The 21,090-nt window shown below is 34.7% G+C and overlaps 1 protein-coding gene across 1 annotated transcript in view; it reads left to right on the forward strand.

Annotated features, from left to right (window-relative positions):
- Nucleotides 1–21,090, forward strand: part of LOC144247308 (uncharacterized) — a 242,899-nt gene that overhangs the window by 146,488 nt on the left and 75,321 nt on the right. The window lies entirely within an intron of this gene.

The following is a 21,090-nucleotide window of genomic DNA, read 5'->3' on the forward strand; positions in this document are numbered from 1 at the left end:
ATAGTATGTCCGTGGTAATGAAAGAGTCCAGAAGTACAAGCTGAACTGAAGACATAGACAATGTGGTTAGAAAGGCCTTTACAGACATCTCTTTCTTGAGTCAGGCCAGGAAGGCTGATGGGAAGGATAGTGTTTGTTAGGTCACATCTAACTGCTTCCCCATCACTAAACATGCTTGGACCTCCACTGGTTGTGCTGTGACACTGAACCCTTCAGTTAGGGAAGAACATGAGATATTACAGATATTCCAGGTAGCAGATGTTCCCATATGAAATGATGGTATTATGTTCTGTAATTATTTTAAAGACCAGATGTAAACAAATGTGGCATTTTTTCCCCCTTGTGGAACTCATGCATTTTTGTGTTGCATATATAGCCCTGCACAAAAGGTAACCATCCAGCTGCATTATCTTCCATTGCCAACATAGTTCTTCAAGGCACATGTTTGGGTGGACATTCTTGGCCTTTAATCTAAGACTTAGTTGGTGCAAGAAAGATCTGGCTGAAAGAACAATGTGGACATAGTTTCCTCATAGGAGTACAATTTCTATCTCCAGATAGTATTTTATCTGTACAGTTCATGTTGCTATAAAAGGTAAACCACAAATAGTATACAAGGTTTTGTCAGTGTAACCATCTAATTAGAGTGTTTGCTACATAAAAAAAAAATGTTACAGATCCAAACTGAAAGGTTTGGCTCCTAGATTAACACATTTACTGCTGGCCTGATTTGTTATCATTAATATATACCATGATTTTGTGTGTTACAGGTAAGCAGCATGGCAATAACTCTTGTGTTCCTTGGATGGCATATAAAAAAGACTATCCCATCTTACAAATACATGCTCAGGGCAAATAAAAAATGTGCTGACAAAAGATTTTATTTTCTCTTGCACAGCTTGAATTCTTTCCTGTTCAATATGTGACAAAAGAAATCCTGTTTTGTGGTTTTTAAGTCCAAGAAGTGCAAATTCTGTTTTCAGTTAATTTATTACGCAACTCTGATCTTACAGTGTAAGAGAGTATTATTACAGATCATGCTATTATAGCTGACTCTATAAAAAGTACCACATATTTTTCATCATGTCATCTTTACCAAAGTGTAAGAATTTTTGTTCAATCCTAGATCATATGGATTCTCTTTTCTGAACCTGCTGACTGACATCAATGGCAGCCTTGCTAAGGCAAAGTAAATGTCATGAAATGTTTTGTTCTACCACAGACACTGGCAAATAATTGGCATCTGTTTTCTGTTGTCTAGCTGCCATTCTGTTTTCTAAAACAGAAACTTCCCTTTCTCATCTAGTTCCCTGATGAATTCAGGCTCTTAGGGGACTGAAAATATTTCAAGAAAAAACGTGAAATATTTTGTTCAAGGCAACCTAAATAGTTTCATAGTAATTTCCATGTAGTAATTATCCAAACTTTTTGGAATTTCTTAAAATAAACCAAATAAAAACTCCAGAATTCTTATCTTGACAAATGGAAAATTCTTCAGCTGTATAGTATTTCCGTGTTTGTCTGGACCTTTTTGATAGATTCTATTGGAATTCAGTCACTTTTTTCATCAGCATTACTGTTTAATCAAAATACAGTATAATTTCTGTGTACACAGTAGGAGATTTTTCAATTGTATCCAGCTATTGGCTAACAAGATATAAAATACTTATCAAAATACATATTCAACTCCTTATTACTAAAGCTTTAAAGCAGATAAAATAGTACTCTGACTTCAGGAATTCTTTTGGCTAAGCATATGACATTAATACTCATTAATATGCTTTCAAATATATTGCCAGAGTGGTAAGAATATTAACACCTTCTAATTTTTATATGGAAACTAAGCCAAAGTGCATTTGATCTTGTCACTACTTAGCAATGTGCATGATACTTAAGATATCAACTTAAATGCTGAATAAAAATATTTTTAGTGAAGACAAGTTTCAGATTATGTTGTGAACTGATATTGTTCAGCTACATAAGAAAAATGTGAGATAAAGGACTAAGAGTCAGCAAGATAAGAGGTCACCTTTTGTTTTTGCACAGCAGTATTTCCATAGTTTATCATAAGATACCAAATAACACACAGAAAATTAATTCCAGTTTTTATATTTACTGTTTGCCACTATGGTGAAGTCTCAATAGTCATTGAATTTTATAGGCAATATTTACTTAGAGTAATGCAAAAATCAGATATCTCTTCTGTATTATTTCAGAGCAGACCAGCATACTTATATTAACAGTGAAATCTCTTAACACACTTCTTGTCAGTAAAATTACAATTCCAGAATTTGTAAGCCCCTGTTTTACAAAATAAATTATAAATTTAATCATTGTTGTGAAAATAAGATATGGTTTTAGATGTGACTCTTTGAGTGTTTATAAGCATTATAAATTAAATATAGAAATATTTTGAAGATCAAAATGTGTATATTTGCTTCCAGCATCCTGAATCTGCAAGGTTGTTTATATGGCAAAAGCTCAAATTGTTTTGTGGAATCGCTGTCCTTTCATGTATAGTACATGTGAGACACTTCTCTCTCAATACTATCCCATAGCCTATGTGAATTACTGGGGTTTCTTACTGTCTAGTGCCTAGTAGATTTAGAACCCAAATTGCTGCTGATCTTTATCAGATACTTTACCACAAAACTGAGGTCTAGGGCAATGGCATATTGGAAAAAAGCACTGTTATCCTGTCAGAGAGCTATGCAGCTTGTAGGAAAATGTGGAGAAGGTTTTGGGTTTAGAGTCTTTATTAACTGCACCATTAATAAGATAAAAAGGCAATAATTTCATTTACAGCACTGTAAGTCTGTATCACTGAAATAATGAAGTCTCACTGAATTAATTCTCTGTCTCTCCCAAACCTCATTATTATGATTTTGGTCAAGAATAGTCATTCTTGCTGAAGTCTTCTGGCTGAAGCTTCATTTCAACTTTATAGCTGAAAGCATTCTCAGATTCCACGTTCTTCATCAGCCTTAGTCACTACTTAGTTTTGCTGTATGCTTACCTCTCTCATCCTATTTTACTTCTTTGTTAAAAAATCCATTAGAAAATTATTATACACTGTAAATAAATTCTTGGTGAAATACTCTTCATTGTAATTCAGCTCTTCTAATATCAGAACATGGACTACAGATTTTCAAACTGATTTGATATTTTGAGAAATTTTTACGTGTTTCATTATTCTGGTTGAACATAAGTAGATTAGAGAAGGAACTAAAACAAATTTGTTCTGAAGGAAGAAGTGCTTCTTGTCATTTTAATATAGACTTTTTATATATTATGACTTTCTGTTTCTGTATGATAACTGAAGAAGAGTTGGTCTATATTATTTTTCAACTTTACAAACTTCAAAAAAGAGTTATGACCCTTTAACATTCATGGCTGCAGCACCACTGCCACTGTGATAGCAATATCCTACTGTGATCTAGAGGAAAGAGTTTTTGAACTCTTATCAAAGCACAACCATATTGGTACCATTCTCTCTGTCATGGAAACAGGTACAACCAAGCATTGTCCAGGTGTGGGGAACAATGTCCCACATAAGAAGGATGTGGATCTGATGAAGTGAGTCCAGAGGAGGGCTGTGAAAATGGTGAGAGGACTGAAGCAACTCTTCCATGAAGACAGGCTGAGAGAGTTGGAGTGTTCGATTTGGTGAAGAGAATGGTCTGGCACCTTCCAGTGCCTAAAGGGGATCTGTGAGAATGCTGGAGAGGTATTTATTACATGTATTTATAGGACAAGGGTAATGGCCTTAAATTGAAGAAGGGCAGGTTTAGATTAGACATGAGGAACAAATTCTTCACTATAAGGATGGTGAAGCACTAGAACAGGTTGCCCAGAGAAGTGGTGGATGGCCACCCCTGGAAGTGTTCAAGGCTGGGCTACATGGAATTTTGAGCAGCCTGGTCTAGTGGAATATGTTGCTGCTGATTGCAGGAAGGTCAGAATTCATGATCTTTAAGGTCCATTCCAACTGAGCCATTCTGTGATTCTGTGAACATTAAAAAGTTTAGCCTGTAGTAGAATCTTGCACTGTGTGAATGTTCTGGCCAATTTAAGTTTGCACATTCATATTTTCCTATGAAGTGTAAATCATGAAAGGACACCATTGTTATGATGCCACACAGTAATTGTTAAGCTGCAGTATACATTTAAAGAGGTACAGTGCATAGCATAATTCAGTAAAAAGTCACAAGGTTTTCTTGTTTCTTCTGGTTTAATGTAGTAGAACTAGTTCTAAAGAATTTTGGTGTGTTGTCATCTAATTTTGTATTTTGTAAAAAATTTTAGGGAAGTTATTTTCATAATACAGAACCTAAAACTTCTTGAACTTATTTTGTTGTAATGCTATTAAGATGTACATTGCAATTCTAGTATTTTTTCCCCACTGAAAATAGTGTAGTCCTATGGCATCTAAGAAATTAATACTCCTAAAAATTCCTTTTTTTAATGAACTCAGAGAAACTGTTATATATCATGGTCTATGCACCATGTATATAGCATGATCTTAGAAGACAGCTCTCCTCTGAGGATGGACACATCTAAATCTCTGTAAGGCTTATGGCTATATTTCTTCCTCAGCAGTAGGTTTACATGTGGTTCATATGAGATGCTAAAATCATCAGGATCAAGAACTAAAATTTTAAGTGTGTAGTTATGAGGAAATGTTTCTTTAACACTGAAATAGTTTAAGACAAAGCATTTTTGGTGATTTTGAGAAATCCAGAAACAAAAAAAAGTCTGCAATTTCACTTCCAAAAATTGCAATAATCTGTTTTATTTTTGGTGTTTCTCTGGTTCATTTTAGTTGTTTTGACTTATTATTATTTTATTATTTGACACATTACTATTTCCTTATTTCCTTCTACCAACTGAAATGACTGATTTCTGCCCCCAGGTAAATTGCTTCCTTTTCTGATGTCTTTTTTTCTGTAGATCAGAGTTCCAATATGTCCATGCTCTTGAAAGGGAAGCACCTAATACACAGCTCATTTATCAAGGCAAAAGTGTTTAACTATGACCCTAAGCACATGCTGCTGCTTGTTAGTTTAACTGAAGCTACACAAACATGATAAAAGGTAACTGACCTTTATTCTGTGCTCTTGGTATCTGTTTGATGATGGCCTCACTTTGTCCAGAGGTTTAACAAGTGTTTACTTTTTAACTAACTCTCTGATTACATGATCCTCTTTTCCCTGACTCTCTTCCTTCATCATATGATACAGCTTTTTCTTAAGTCTCTGACATTTCAAGTGAGGGTCACTGTATTTATGCAGTGCCAAGAACTAGGAACAGTCTTATGTGCTGAGTGTGCTCTTCCGCATTGTTCTGCAAATTAGTCAACATGAAACCAAATAGTGATAATGTGTTGTTATGATTAAGGTTAATAAGCTACTGATTATCTCCATAGACTACAGTTCCAGACACATTATTTAAATTGAATGTGTTTTTTTTTTTTTAACTAGTCGATAAAAGATCCAAATTTCCCCCTGTTGTGATAAAAGATGTTCTAAGCCTTTAGAGAGATAGGGAAGCATTACACAACAGGAACAGTTCACTCTGTTCAATACATTACAGATTTATCTTACAGTGACAATAGCACACTACAGCTCCAGAAAATATTGTCTAGTAACAAAAGGTTGTTCCTCCATGTCTTTGAGACTAAACCTTTTGAAAAAAACCACTTGAGTAAGAAACCAGTTCTTACTTTTCTAGTAAGTGCAACAAATGTAACAAATTATTGTGTTCAGTAAACCTTGTTTTGTAACCTTAATCAACATACAAGGCCACTAGTTTTGTGTAATCTGGTCTTCATTAGCATGAACAATCCTTCAATAAAACCACTGAAGATGGGACGGTTTAAAAATTAAAAAGAAAAAACAAACTTCCCAAACCCAGCCAACAAACCTAAGCATAATTTTGGCTGAGTCTTTGTCAAACATGCCAGCCTGACAAAACTTTCTAACCTTCAAAATTAACAAAATTTTTTAGTACACAAACTTTAAAAAAAAACCAAACCTATAACTTATATGTTCATAAGATACATAAATCCTGACCAGACAGATTTTTATTTTTCAGTGTTTTTTTTTTTTTTTTTGCTCATTTGAAGTTTTACAATTAATTTCAGATCATTTGCATATTTGGAAATATTGAACAGAATAACTTTTTATTCTCTAGTTCTTGAGAAAGATACTTTCCTTCAAATAGCTCAGTCAAATCTAAACTTCTCTTAATGACAATGCTTTCTGCTTTTTCGATAGTCCCAGGGCAAAAAAACAATCCAAAAAACACCACAGAAAAACAGCATAAAATTTGAAAATCTTTGTCTGACTTTTTAGCCAAGCGTTCTGACAGCTACCAACTGGGTCATTACTGACAAGCTTGTAGTTTCATGCTTTATCATGCCAGTTGACACTCACATACCCCAAAGAAGAGTAGCTGAACATTGAGCTAAGAAAGGGCACTTGTTCTGCCAAAAAAAGCAAGGTGCATGGTGCAAAAGTGCTTTGACAATCAATTATTAAGAATCCAGAGATGACAACTCATATACATGTATGTAAGTCAATAACCTTTGAGCAGTTAATCCCCAGGGATCACAGCAGACAGTGGCAGAAGGGATCAAGGTCAGTGATAATGAAGTCAAAGTGACGGTGAAGGCCAAATACAATCTAATCTACCCCTAAGAAAGGAAAGCTTGCAGTGACTTTGTTAAACTCGGTGGTGATGCACATGGTAAAGGACAAGTCAAATTTCCAAGTTAATTTCTTGCCTTAGTTTAGAGAAGTCCATCCTGCTCCAGTTCACATTTTTGTTGCAAAGCAGACATGTCAATTACTAAGCTCTCAAGTTTCAACCATTAATTTTCAAAATCCCTTGCTTGTCTTCATTATCCTTGATCAGCACCCTAATACATACATATGAAGTATTCAAAAACCCAGGAAAAAACTGAAGTCTGATATTTACCTGTCCAACTGGGGTTTCTGAGCATAGAGTAAAATCCAAGTTGCATACTTGTATCACAGGGTGTTTGTGTGAGAGAGAATTTGTAAGATAATTAGTTATCCTGTGCATTTTTAAAGATGGGTTGAAAATTGTCTTTGCCTTGAGTTATATTGGAAACAAAATATTTTACTCTTAGTAGTGGAATTCAAAGCTAAAATTCAAGAGCTGGTGCTGCAAATATTCAGTTGTTCATGTGCAAAATAGATACTTCCATAAATAATATCACATAATATGTATCTCCTATTATTATCTCACATAATAATGTCTCTCCTATTTAGGCAATTTATTAAACCTATATATAGTTACTTATATAGAATAATTAGCCCAACAGTCCACTCTGATCACTGAAATGATCACTATTACAGTTAACATCAAAAAATATTGTTTCTAAAACATCACCCCAAAATTCATAGATGAAAATTACAGATGCAAAATTCATATACTGACAAGAATTCTGGAAATTCTATACAAGCTGCATTTTCATTTAGAATACTTTAAAAAAATGTAGTCCATTAAAATGTCATGAGGTAGATTAGGTGTAAAATCAGATTTTAAAATCTATCAGATACAAGTAAGCAATCTTTTTCATGAAGATAATTTTCTCTTTCATTTCCTCTAAAAAATAATTTCATATAACAAATCTGAAAACTTGTGTAAAACCTAAAATTAAAGTGTGTTTGTTTGTTTTTTAATTCAGAAAATCCAAAGAAAACTACATAGTTTAAAAGTAGCCAAGAAGTGTGATATTACTGCAAAGAGATTAAAGAAGACACTTGGTGTTGTGTGACCTATGTAGTTGAAGTGCTGAAATATTTAAGCATGTCAGTCAAGTTATGTGTGTTCTGTGCATGTGCAGTACATCACGAGTCATCAAATACAAATGTATGAACTCTGAATCAGAATTTGATATAAACTGCTGTGGGCTGGGAGAAAAATTTGGAGATGTATCATTACATGTTTATTATGTTTTTAGATTTTTTTTCCTGACAGGCTGGTGCTATTAGTCACTGACACAGTTGAGAGTGGACTACATGGCTCCCTTTGAGTTCCTGATTGACTACAGTCTTTTAGGCCTTCTCTTGTCACAGGCCTTAGACAGAACAAATGGGATTTGGAGACACGGAAGCACCGCTTTTGTTTGCATTGGCAGATTTTGAGTGTAGCTGTTGTGGGAATAGAAGGGCCTCCTCCCTTGACAGCCCTCTTTCTCTAAGGAGTGGAAAGAGAACAGAAAAAGACAAGTCTACTGCTTGGGCACACCAGGGATATAAACTTCTCCTGAAGTATTTCAGAGTTGCTCCCTGGAACAAAAGGGGAGCAGGGAAAGGATGTCTCTCGAGAGTCATAATTCATGTTCCAGTCTGCTTATTGAATGGGGCAGCTCCTTGAAAGATTCATAGATTTTAAGGTCATTTATGATTGTCTTGCCTGGCTTGTGTGACACAAGCCATAGAATTTTATCCCTTCAGTGTTGCTTTCCAACCCATTAGGATTATATATTACTCCAAGTATATATATACTTAATGATTCTCCAGTAATAAAAGAAATAAAAATTTAATGGCCATAAACACAGCAACTTTTCTAGGGCTACTGAAGACCAGATAGTGTAGTGTCGCTTGTCAAGTTTTAAATCATTTGAAAGGAAAAATATATACCTAAATATACTCTGAATGCTCCTAGTAGGTTTTCTTTGTGTAAATTGAAGGTAGTGAAGGGAAACAAAGCAGCCTGTCCAATTATCTCTCTATTTGGGGAAGAGTATCCATTTCCCCATCTGTGCTGGCAGTGCCCTTTGCTGAGTTACTGCCACAGATGTAAGCAAAGGGGCACAGAGAAGGAGTAGAAGTAGCAGTATTATCATTGTAGAAGATGAATGTAGTGGCACTTCTAATTTATTTAGTATTCAGGATTTCAACTTTAATTAGGATTCTTTTGTCACATCATTCATCAAACGCACTTGAAAGAGATGGAAATTAACACAAAAGTTTCTGTTGCCTCAGGCATGCTTTTAGTACTTCTACTCGTTTTGGTTTATTGTTGTTCAGTTCAGTAAAATAGTTTAGCTGTTATAGTTCATTTAGCTCTAACTGGGTTTCAAAACATACAGAATGAATACATTGCTCTTAAAAAGTGCTGTTTTGTGAAGCCCCTGTAGCTCTTAACACCTCTTTTATTTAAGGAAAAAAAAAATTCTCCCAATCTCTCTCACTCTCCCTCTCTTTTTTTTTATTGCTGACTTCTGAGTTGTTAATGTAACACTGTACACTATGTTTTACCCTGTCATTTGTGATACGTTTGTTGCTGCTAGGATGCTAGTAAGTCACAGACTTACTCATAAATTGCACATGTGTTTAGATGAAATAACTTGCTGAAATCATTTCAGTTGGGATGAAGCTCAGCATAGCTACAAAAATACGGTCTGCATGAGGAAAGGTTTGTATAACTTATTACTCCAGCTACATGCCTGCCATTGTAAAATTTACACTGTTTTGGCATAACAGGAGCTGTATTGATATATATGGATGCTCCTTACACCCAGAGCTTCCAGCTCGTGTAGCAGGGGTCCAGTCAGACACTTGAATGAAAATAATGTGAAACTATATTAAAGTCTGCGACTATGCAATATCAGCAAGGTTATTGCTGTCAGCACAAGAATCCTTAGCCTATGTCCAAAAATCACACTTAGTTGAAAATCAAAAGGTTTATTAAACAAGTATTTCTGGTAGCTTTGTGATTAATGAAGCTTTGTTTATGCTGCTTGTGAAGATGAACTGCATAGTCTATGTGCAAATTCTGGCTGTAGGTTCTCCTACAGTTTTGGATTTTGAAAATTTCCTTCTGCATTCACCAGTGTCTAGTGATGTGTAATTCTGTGTAGCTTTTCCATAAGTAGCACCTCTCTCGCACTCTCTCCTGGTTGCTGAAGTTAAAAAAGTCAATAGCAAAGTTCAGTGAACTTTGCCCTTTTTTGTGCCATCTTCTCAATATGCACCTGAAAGTTAAATGGATAAAGGAGTGGAAACTTTTTCAGATATCCATTGCAACATAATATTTCATGGGAAATGTTGCTAATACAAAATTGGTAATATTTTGGGGGTACTTAAAACTGGCATTCTTATTAGCAAGCCTTTTAAAGAGGAATATCTTTCCAGGTTTTCATCTACATTACAAGAGCTAGAAATTCTATTTCAATAGGGCAGACATTCTATTAGAAAACATTTGATGTTGCATGTTGGATGTGTATTGAAAGGTTATAACAATCACAAGCCTAAAACACAGTCAGTGTTTTGAAATTAAAGATAGGTTTCTACTCCACAAAATGTTTAGCAAAGTTTTTAAAGGAACCGTAAAATGAAAACTAAGAAATATTGAGAAAACTAGAATTACCTGTAAGGTCATCCACCTCCTGGCTGAATCAGGCAAACATTTCATTTAACATAAGTGGGAGCAAGACCAAACTCCTTATAGGTTTTTGAACACTACCAAAGAAACCAGACACTTTGTACACCATTATTCAAATACAAGACACGAATGAATTTCAGTACCATTTCTTTGCCCTCACTGACTTCTGCAGTATATAAACCCTGAAGTATATAATAGAGTATTTCTAGGAACTCAAAAAACACATTTTAATTATAATGATGCTAAAAATAATAATCTACATGTTTAAGAAAACTCAGGTAGTTACAGATTGTTTCAAATAACTGCTATGCTGAAACAGAAGTATTTTGGTGAAAAAATAATGGTGATTAGTTTAGTCTTAAGGAAAAACCTTGGCAAAATGAATTGGTGACTAAAACATCTCCATTATAATAGGACATCACAAATGCACATTTTGTGGGAGCCTAAAGCCAGTTCTGAGTATAAATAAACTGCAGCTCTGAGAATATTATCTATGCCTTGTACTTCAGAGCTGTCAGTCAGTATTTTTGATCATTAGCCATCTGTGATTATCTTAATTTTTGCCAGCAGGAGAAGGAACTCTTTTCCACCAGGGAGCTCTGTTATTACAATATAATTTATATGTAAAGAGCTCATTTCATTAGAGGGGAAAAAACCACCAACTTTTTACATAGGTTTGATGGGCTTTTTTTAGTTTAAAAGAAACTTTTAGTTTCTTTTTAGTTAATTATTTTCTTTAGTTAATTATTTTGCTTTTTTTAAAATTTTCTTTTTTTAAATTTTATATCCTTGGCATGGTCCATGTAAAAGCAATTAGCAACATATTAGTAGACTAACAATAATTCTGTCTTTATTTTAGTTTTTGTTTAACATCCATTATGGAAGATTATGAAACTGAGCCAATCATATAGACCTCAAGCATTTAACTAGAAAAATTACTACTTTTCAGTTTCACTCAAAATTATTGTACTTTCAAACCTAACTTTGTCTTTACCACATGCAAGTTAAAATCCTTAAAGGGTACTTTTAGATGGCCCTTTAGATGGCTAGTTAAAATCCTTAAGGGGTCATTTCCCTCCCATCTATCTGCTCAAAGAATGCTTTTATAGTGACCTTGTTTTGTGAATGACTTGCTGAAAAGAAAATGCCACACCTCCCTGATTTACTAAAATAAAACTCTATTTTTATTGGTGTTGTATATGCTGACATTGTAATCTGAGCAAATTGGTTCATAAGGACACTAATATAAAATAAGTCCTTTTATAAACTTCACTTGGCTAATTCTGACTTTTTTACCAACTATCTCATCTTGTCAATGGACAACCTGTTGTCACTGTTTTCATCATCAGGTCTTTGTTGTCTTAAAATTGGAAAGTATTCAGGTGAACTTCAAAATAAAATCAGAATCAGTATAACTATCTAGACATGATACCTGTGTTTAATATCCACAAAAGACAGTGGAGGTCTGTGTCCAGGAGGACACTATGGTTTCATAAGTGTACACACAAATCTTCTCCTCATGCATCCTAACTGTAGTACAGGTAATGTCTCTAGTTTTAGGGTTTTTTCTCACAAATCTGCAAGAAGCCAGTTCTAATAGCAATGAAAATTGATTAGTGAAATTGAATTGCCCTTTTTTTGGTATAACTAAGCTTTGAGGCTATGACTACCTTACATTCTCAAAATTTCACATTTTGTAATGTGTATGTATTTATGTATTTGAATCAATTCCATGATCTATCATATAAGGTCAGATTTATAGTCTCTATTAGTTATACATGAACTTCAATGTTAGCAGAGCATTTCTGGTCTACCCTATTTGATCATATGGATTTATGACATAGAGAGATGCTGCAGATAACAGCTCTTCCAACAGCTTTAATCAGTAGGATGAGGTGCATTTTAGTAAACAGTGTGAGAATTGGTTATAAAAGCTCTCTAATTAAAAGCCAAATACTCACATTTTGAGTACATAAATTTTTTCTCTACAGTTACATTGAGTCAAACAGCAAGGAGGAAAAAGATATATGTAAAAAGAAAGAAAATATTGATGCAAAATTTAATTACTGGTACTAACAATTACAGCTGGACTCAGTGTTCAAATCTTGTATTCCAAGCAGTCTTGGATTTGTACATTCATATCACCTCACTATTGCCTTTACTGATTCTTCACAAACAGATCTCACAGGAATGTAAAGAGGAACAGCTGGGACATTCACCTCAGAAGTGCAGGGAATATCTAACATAAAACACTCATACAGACCCACACCTTCACTGTAATTGACTATTGAGTATGTTGGTGTAAGGATAGGAATGGTTAATGTACAGTTATATTACAAATATATTATAGCATAAAAAGTGACAGGTAAAAGGTTTAATTAATATAACATTGCATAAGCACCTCTGAACATATGATAAGTTTTGGACAAAATACCTGTTAAAAATTGTAACAGCTTGGGAATTGTGTAGCTAACAGAGTAATAGAAGAATTGAACAGTACAAAGTTTTATACATTTTTTTAAACAAAACTGCCTTCATAAACTGTCCTGGTCCTGTTAAACAACTTGGGGAAGCTGAAAGTAATTCACTTTTTACACCTTTATTGCCAAACTTCATTTGATTTGATTGAATCTATATTTATCCTCATGTGGCTCCCGGAGCACTCATGAACTTTCATAATTCTAGTCTATCAGGACAAATCTGCAAGTAAAAAACTCACTTTTATCAGCAGGTATTCAATGAATGGCAGGTGGCAAATAAAGCACTTAGAGAATTGTTTTAATTACATCTCTCTCCCATATCCCACAACTTGAGAAAGTTTTAGAAATCTGGAGAGGAGCAGGATGGGTTTGTTTGCTGCTTTGATTTTATTCCAACACTGCTTGCTTTCAGAAAAAAACCTCGCTGATAGAATTTCACTGCCTTTCATGTATGGATGATATTTAAACTGGCACAACAAAGGGCATATTGCAGTGCAGTAGAGATGTACCTCACAACAAATATGAAAGCAAACAGTTGAATTTCCTGCACCGACTCAAGTATATAAAGAAGCTTTTAACCTGAGTCAGTTGACAAGGAGTGAAAAACAAAATTCTTTTCTCCTGGAAGTTAAATAGAAATTCAGGTTAAGATGTTTAGCTGTAGCTATGTTTTCTGCAATTAGTTTATTTCATAGAGTTAAATTAATACAGTGCTACAAGAAAATTATTAACTGGAAAGTTCAGTGTTCAACTAAATATGGTTTTTTTCTTTATACTGTTTCTTATATGTTCCTTTGTTTTGTTCTTACATGCTGCTCATTTTGTGTGAAAAAGCACAGAAGAGAACACACACCCTGTATTAACAAGTATTTGAGGTTGTGTTGGAGATTCCAGATCAGAGCAAACTCTCTTCAGTGGATGAAACTGCTGAAGTTTCCTACCATAGTCTTTGTCTATGACTAGCAATTTTGAAAGCCACCTAATTTCATGCTTAATACCTTTATTGTCAAGGATTTTGATTGAAATTTCTAGATTTGACAAATTTAACCTGTGAAATACCAACTGTTTTTATGGGAACATGTGAAGAAATGCTTGGGTGTACACTTATAGCAAGGAGCTTTATTCTGTAACAATTTTGTGCTGATGAAGTATCTCTATAGAGCCATAAAGAGAAAGTGCAGTCAGGAGATATGAGCAGACTAAGAATCAAGGGTTAGTAGTGTACCTTATTTAATCTTCTTTGCTAAGTGAGGTGATACTTGGTTGCTCTTAAGAATACCATGCAAAACCTTAGGCAGTGAGATTAATTGTGATGCAGGAAAATTTAAGGAAAATATACGGATAAATGAGCAACTAAAAAAAAGTGAAACTAGAACTTGAGTTCTTTTAGTTGTTCAGAATTCACATGGAAGCAGTGAGTCTGCGGCCTGTTTCATTTTGTGACTTTTAATTGTCTAGCTCTGAAGAGCATGAATTTTTGCAATGGGCATCTGGTATTAGAGGGCACTTGAAAGAGTATTCACCCTCTACAAGGTGTGATATCCAATATCAAACAACAAAAAATTTTGATCTGAGAATATTTTTCTAAAATCAGGAGTGAATCATCATTTCAGGCCAACACTTCAAGGCAACTTGAAAATTTTCCATAAGGATAAGATAGGCATTGGTTCTATTCTCTGTTTTCTTCACTCTGCCCCCACCCAGCTTTACAACATGCTCCAAAGTCTCTTACTATATAGAGAATGTAGGCATACTGTGTCTCAAATGCATATTTTATGCATTTGTTGAAGATCTAGCCATTACATTTCCTCACCTTTAGACTTTAAAATTAGATTAAAATCCTTAGAAAAATTCTTTTGCTGCAACTTAACTTGCCCATCCAATGTTCATTTACTTCATATGCCTGAGTTAACTGTGAGGTACTTGGGAAAGACCTGGGATTCTAAATCCCACCAAAAAATCACAAGGGACTATTTCCTTGAGAAAGCTTGACAGTGTCTTTTTCCTCAGGTTCTGAGAGGTGAAAGATGAGTGAAGAGATGAGGATTAGTATGTTTTCCTTTTCATTTTCATTTACAGGTATAATCCCCTGAAGATGGAGGTGGGTTTCTCTTGTGGTTCAAGTGCTAACCCAGGACTCAGAAGAGAAGGGTTCAATGTCCTGCTGTGTTACAGGTTTCTGGAGCAGGCAGTGTGATATTTCATTTCACCATCTCTGACAGAGGCATAATTTCATCTGTATTCTAAGGATTTTGTTCAGGTAAACAAATGCAAATATTTACTGTTCTTAAGATTACATTTAAGCTATATTTATGGAAGAATTTATCAAGATACCTCTATATTTCAGAATTTTAGCTAAAGACTGCAGCCTTTATTCAAGTCTGAGTTTCAGTTTTCACTATATTAGGAGTTTTCCTTGACTATGTATGAAAAAAATATTACCCTGGAACTTAACTAGATATATTTATTCCTATGTTATGGTAAAGGAGGAAGTTCAGTTCCAAGGCCAGTAGCAAGCCAATGTATTATTTAAAAAGGAAAGAAAATACAGCCTGCTGGGCATTCATTTGCTTAGAGGAGTTCTTTGTATTTACAGTTCAAGAAAAAATATTTCCTTGTAAAACATCCAGTAAATACTTAAAAGCATACAACGTTCCTGCTTACTGAAGGGAGGCAACACAGACATTACTCAAAGGAGAACTGAAACCAGAAATAATAACATATAATGAGGAAAATTCCTACCACTGCAGTTCAAGAGAAAATAGTCACCTTCAAAAGATAATTAAGAACTTTGGGGGACTGAAATCACCTTCAAGGGACACTCTGGGACAGTCAGTTTTTAAATCTGGCCATCTGAATTAGGTATGTAAACTTAAGCCATTATGATGCTGCCCATTTCCCTCCCACTTCTGTATTATTCTACCATTGTTTGAAAATTTTATCCAGTGTGCTATAGCGGCATTAGCTGTGACTCTTTTATCTCCAAAATCCTCATGCTCTCCTCCTCCAAATTTGTTGCTAACAGTTCCACTAATGAGTCACTGTGAAATCATTTCACAGATGTACTCTGAAATGCTCAGTGTACTCAAGAGCAGGAGAATTATATGCATTTATGGCACTGTAGGACATTTTTAAAGGATTCAAATTATTTCTTACTTCTGTCTTTTTCTTACCTTAATGAGAAAAAGTAAGAAAAAAACCAAAGAAAACAACCACACTCTTTCCCACATTCTCCCTTTCAATTTCTCCTCAGCAAGACTACAATTCTCCAGAGCTGATTTTCCTAATAGAGAACTCCCTGACTATGTTGGACAAATGTCATGTCCCCTGGCTCTCTCCATCTTGTAATGAAAATAGACCTATTGCCAGCTACACCTTGCTGATTGCTTCCTACCTGCTGCTAAAGATAATTTGTGCAGTGTAAATGAAGACTTCAGTAGTTGCTGTAGGGTAAAAAAGCTATAAAAATGGACTGCTACTCAGCACTCACATAAAATAGCCAATAAAGAAACAGTTCTGATTAGCTGAAAGTGTGTAAAGTATATAAAGTATATGAAAGATGTTCAAGTTTTCACAGTCTTAATTATACCATATATCATAGAGAAGTGTTTTGCCTTGGAAAATGAATCACATGTATTTGCATTTTTCATTTGCCTGATCCTATATCAAGAATTTTTGTGTATTTGTTTTCTTCATTTTTCTGTCAAATATTTCCTACTGGACTGCTTCCTACTGTTTGAAAGTAAGCAATAAAAGGAATTCACCAATATTTCCCTTCAGAATATTGTGGCCATCTGGAATGCAGATGTTCATGTTTGCTGTTTTCCCCGAAATATTCTTTCAGATAACCTCTTACCTCCAAAAGAATGAAAGAGACAGAAGCATCACATATGCATTACAGAAAATGGTGAGTTGGAGTAGGAGACTGAAATAGTGGCAGTTCCAGACAGCAAAGCTGTGTGTCTGCTGTGTGTGACCTCAGACCCACCTGGTTTAGCCCATCTCTGCTGTGGTATAGGTTATGCTGCCTTCTGTTTGTCCCATGCTATGAGAACAATATGATGCCTATGTGGATGCAAGAGCCTTTATCATATATTTTTGCCCATTCAGTGTGTGCAGATAAAGGCAAGCATGCTATTTCTAGCCAGTGAATGGCTGCTGTTCCATTTTACGTCCATTTACTTAACACTGCCTGGGATTTAATTGAAAATTTCAGGGTGCAGAAGGGGAAACGGTCACTAAGAAACTAACTACCACTAAGGAAATACATTGTCCTCCTACTGAAAACCAGATGACAGTTCCTTGATTAGACATTCAGTGCTTTTCCTAGACCAGGAATTCAGGTGTGTTTGGATAATTACATAACCTTTTACCTGTAAATACTCATACAACTTTGATTTCTGTCTTCTGCAAAGAGAGAAGAAAGGAACTGCATCAATAATCAGTGTATTTTATATTCCCTATCACTCTATCCCTTTCATAGTCTCATAAGTTGGGCTTATCTACACACTTTTTCCTCTTGTCTGTGCAGAGTAATACTTGAAGCATCTGCTAGCAGTAGTTTAAAATACTTTCTGCTTCCTGACAGCTAGTATTTAATCTTGATCCTCCATAATTATCCTTCCAAATTTGTTTCTTTTCCCAGTATTTACCAGCCTCCTCAACAAATTGTTTCGATATTGTAAAATGCTGATCCTCCTTCCAAGTGATACTGCTCTTTAACATGCCTAGATTCCCTCACCTTCAATTGTTTTACCTCTTTTCATCTACAAAACTGTAATAGTCTAATTCATAATATTTTTTCTGAGGTTCAAAAAAAGACCCCTTTACATATACCACTGACCAAACTGTAAATCTGTTCACAGCAGCAACTCACCAATATGAAAACAAATCCACAAGGTAGTCTGAAGTGCCCCAAAACTTCACATCCATAACTGCAATCTTTCAGGGAGAGAAGTTAAGCAAATATTTCAGGTTTTACTGAGCTCCCAGAGGATTTGTGAGGTCCTGGAGGATTTGAAAGGCCCTAGTCTCTTTCGAGAATTGATCAACTTTCTTGCTTTTCAGGCTTCAGCCTACTAATCCAACAAAGCTGGAAGACCTGTGGGACAGTAAGACTCTCAGGTCCATTCTTCATTCATACTCTAGAAGGCCAAACAGTGTTTGTGGGGTTTTCTGGTTAACTCCTGACTTCTCAACACAGCAGAATTCAACAAGGGTTATGGAAAGATTTTGTTTTATCAAAATAAGGAAACTTTTTACATTTGTTGTTCAGTGTTTGATGAGGTCTGAAAAGGGAACAAAGAACAGCTGAATTTGTTTCATGTCTTTTCCAATGAGCAGTGCCTGGGCAGGACATCACTTCTGAAGCAGAGCTATAGGCATCATTGCTCCTGCCTTAAATAGAAGAGTGGTTTGTCTTTCTTTTTGAGGTTCTGAAGTTTCTATAGTCCAGAAGGCTTTGGGTGTAATTTCAGTACACTGGACATCATTTCTATGCAGCCGTAATCACAGTTCTGGAAAGCTCTGGGACCCATTGGGATTTTTCTTCCATTCCCAGCCATTTTTCCAAATGAGAAGATTTTTGTTTACCTGCTGGTGGTGAATGAAAGATTCAAAACAGTAGTTGTTTTTGTTTTGGATTTACAATCCATTTCTAAAATATTAAGATAGGAAAAGGTAGTTATAGTAGTGGTAACAATAATAATAACAATAATAATAATAATAATAATTATAATAATAATAATAATAATAATAACAAATAATGAAACTAAGCCAGTGAGTTTTGCATTAATTGAGAGGAAAAGGACAGCAGCTGTCACTGCTGTTAAGAATAAATTATATATTGTCTATTGTCTGATTTCTCCTTTTGGGGTTATAAGTGTTGACAAGATAACATCAGGGCAAAGGTACATTGGGCTGTCAAGTTTCTATTTTCTGCTTCTTGCTCTTCCACAAAGTGCTACAGAGATTGATTGATAAGATTTGAAAGAGTTCAGTTACATCACAGTGACACAGTCTTCAATATGAATTAAATTAATAAAATTGTTTGTTTAACTTGTTTTTTGTGTTGACAGGATCTTTGCACTCCAGGCAATCACTTTGTTTTCCTTACAGTTTTGTTCTTTAGTCACCCAAATGTGGAATGTCACTCAACCTTGTCATATTTTTTTTCTTGATGTTCCTTATTAGTCTCTGCCATTCTTTTCAGGAATCTAACAAATGTGGATACCCTTTGTCAGTCAGTTGCCCTGGTTTTTGTAGTTTTAAAGTTCTTCTCCCAATACTGTTAACAGAGTTTCTTAGTGGGTGTGAGCTTTACTTCATAAGATACCAGTTAAGCCTTTGAGTGATCACTAGTGTGATCATCTAATTAAATTTCTGTAGATGTCCCAAATGAAAATTACATATTTGAACCCACAGTTTATAGTCACCCACAGTTTAATTTTAACAAAGCTCTAATTTTTTTGAGGGAATTAGGAAGTGATAATACAATTGAGGGTCTTGCTGAGCTTCAGCTCTTTCTGAAAATGAGATCTAAATGTATTCAGAATAAAATTTAGATAATCATCCAAAATTCTGAGCATCTTTGACACACTGAACTGTCCCACTGAACCTTTCCAGTCTCATCTCTTGCACATACATTTTTAATCTCTGTTTTACTACATCTTCTATACTCACTTTAGTATGGCATTCAAATTCATATTGCATCGGCTGTAATTTTAATATATAGAGAGAGCTGAGATGAAATATCAAAAGGAACACAAAAAAGGATATAATCTGGAACTGAAGACATCATAAACCAAATGTTTTCAGGCAAATTATGTATGATACAGGAAGACTCAGTCATGATGTGATGACCTAGATTAAATTTCTGAAAATAGTCAGGAAAAAGTTGTATCGAAGCAAAAATTACAGGGAAACTTAGAAATATTAAGCAAGTATTGCTGTTTTGGTTTGTTTAGTATTTTAGTATCATTTCTCTTGAACTGAAAGGCTGCTCGTATGTAAAAGAAACTGGATTATGAAGTAATTAAAATAAAAATATGTAAAAATCTATTGTATGCATATATAGGTCCTTATTCATGTTATTATTTAACTGTAGTTAAATCTCAATGATGTAAGTTAGTTTTAGCAATTATTTAAGGATCAAAGTAGTGTAGACTGGTTAGTAGCAGAAATGCAGTTAATTGTTGCCTTTTCTCACAAACGGGACCTTGAAAGGCTAGGCTTTTTCAAAACTACATAGCTGGAAAGACATTTTCATCCTAGCAAAGCTCTACGGTTTGCAGCTGCATTTTTGCTGATTCTCTGAAGTCAGAGTTAATTGATAGACAATTTGGCCTGTAGACTTTAAATAACATACTGAAAAATCTCTGTTTTGGGGATAGGCGGGTTTAAAGTTAATTATTCCCCCAAATGACTTTTTCCAACTGAGTACTGGTGCTGGCAAAAATATTGCCAATGAGTAAGGCTATATTTCTGTGGATTTCTTTTCTTTCTATTTTTCTTTTTCTTCTTCTTTTTTTTTTTTTTTTTTTTTTTGGTCTGGTATCTAAGGCATTGGAAGTTAAAATCTGGGATGTGATGCATCTCTTGTCTATAATGAAATAAAACCCACTGATTAGCTCATCCTCTTTATTTTGGCTACCTGAGCCTCTTCAGTTAACTTTTCAAAGACAGATTAGAAATCTGTGTTAAGTAGGCACAATTCCTAAATAGGAATAGCTAATTATGGGATTCTGGTTTTGGTTCCAGACTTTTTAGGCTCTTCAGAATTTCTGATCTGTAGTTTTATATTTTAGTGTAAACAGCTTTTTCATTCTTCATGTCTGGGACTTTCTTTTCTCTGCTTTAAATGAGACTCCCTCTAAGCTGGAAGGCAGGTTTCATTGAACACCTGAGACTCTGCACTCTGGCCTTCTAGTTAACTAAGTGATCTTCTAATGTTTTTTTTTCCATAGTGTCAGCATTTATCTCCAATAGCTTGAAGTTTTGCTCATTTATTTTGTTTTTCTGACTTTTAAAATAATAATTCAATAATATTATGAACCTGATTAGAATCTATTTTCTATCTTTGCCTCTTATGGTAAATTATTTCCATATTTCTCAGTAACAGCTGCTTCTAGCTTCAAAGCAAGATTCAATTTCTATGGCAAATACCACAGCTTCAAGGAATGTTTTTTGCTTC

The sequence above is a fragment of the Lonchura striata genome, chromosome 2, assembly GCF_050655825.1.
Source record: "Lonchura striata isolate lonStrDom1 chromosome 2, ASM5065582v1, whole genome shotgun sequence".
Classification (NCBI taxonomy): Eukaryota; Metazoa; Chordata; class Aves; order Passeriformes; family Estrildidae; genus Lonchura; species Lonchura striata.